Here is a 1,169-nt window from a genome sequence, read left to right on the forward strand (position 1 = left end):
CTATATTTTTCTGCTGGATGCTTAAGATCAATATAAAGCAAGATCTATCTAACAAAAAATGTAATTTTTGTATGTGACAAGGTCAGTTAAATCCCCTCAGGATTTACCCTGAAACCCTGTACCGCAGTATGCAGATCTTTTGTCAGTGTCAGCCATGTGGATGAGTCACAGCAATGGCTTGACCAGTTTGCTCTGTGTGAAAGCCAGAGAGAACATTTTCTCTCCATGTGACTCTCCTTAGGCACACTCTACATTGTCGATCACTTTCCTTGGTGGCCCCATAATCTCCTTGAACAGAAAATTTGGCTCACCACTGAGTTATAGGATGTTAGAGTACAGGTACTCTTATGTCCTGAGTCCTTACTGACCTTGAAGGGCTAAGGCCAAAATATTGACTATCCTTGTAGCCTTCTTTTTCTCTAATTTTTGGTCTGCAAACTTAAGTTGTTAACCCTCCGGGAGAGCTTAATGATATATTACTCTAGAACATATGCTGTTGAGCTTAATATCAGTATCTGTCTAAATATCAAAAGCCTTAGATATAACATGGAACAGGTATTTTCTGTCAATTGTTGATATGCTAAATTTTAAATCCGTACAGAATGTGAAAAAAAATTTAAAAATTTTAAAAAGTAGAAATAAACAACTAAAATTTTTTACACAGCAATTTAGAAATCTAACCATATACAACATTGTAGCAGGACAGTCCTGACATTTTTTTCTTGTCTCTTATTTTCATTTATTACCTTTTTTTTCTTAAACATTTACTTGAGAGAAAGTATAGCAGTAATTGATAGGACATTAGAAGCAGTACGCTTTTAGAAGACCAGAATGACAGGGAAGAACCAATTTTTTGATTGTTTGTATTGATTTCTTTATGTCAATTATGCAATTTCTGTTCTGATCTTTATGATCTCCTTTCTTTGTGCTTTGGGATTGACTTGCTCTTCCTTTTTTAGAAGCCTGAGGTGCAGCATTAGGTTATTTGTGCTCATTCTGTTTTCCTGATGTGAGAATTCACAACTATAAATTTCCTGCTGAGGGCTGCTTTCATTATGTCCCAGAAGTTCAGGTAAATTGCACTTGCATTTTTGTTTGATTGTAGATACCGTTTAGTTTTTTAATTTCATCTGTGACCCACTGATTAAAAGGGTGTTATTTGTCATGTG

The sequence above is a fragment of the Octodon degus genome, unplaced genomic scaffold (assembly GCF_000260255.1).
Source record: "Octodon degus isolate 3935 unplaced genomic scaffold, OctDeg1.0 scaffold00036, whole genome shotgun sequence".
Lineage (NCBI taxonomy): Eukaryota > Metazoa > Chordata > Mammalia > Rodentia > Octodontidae > Octodon > Octodon degus.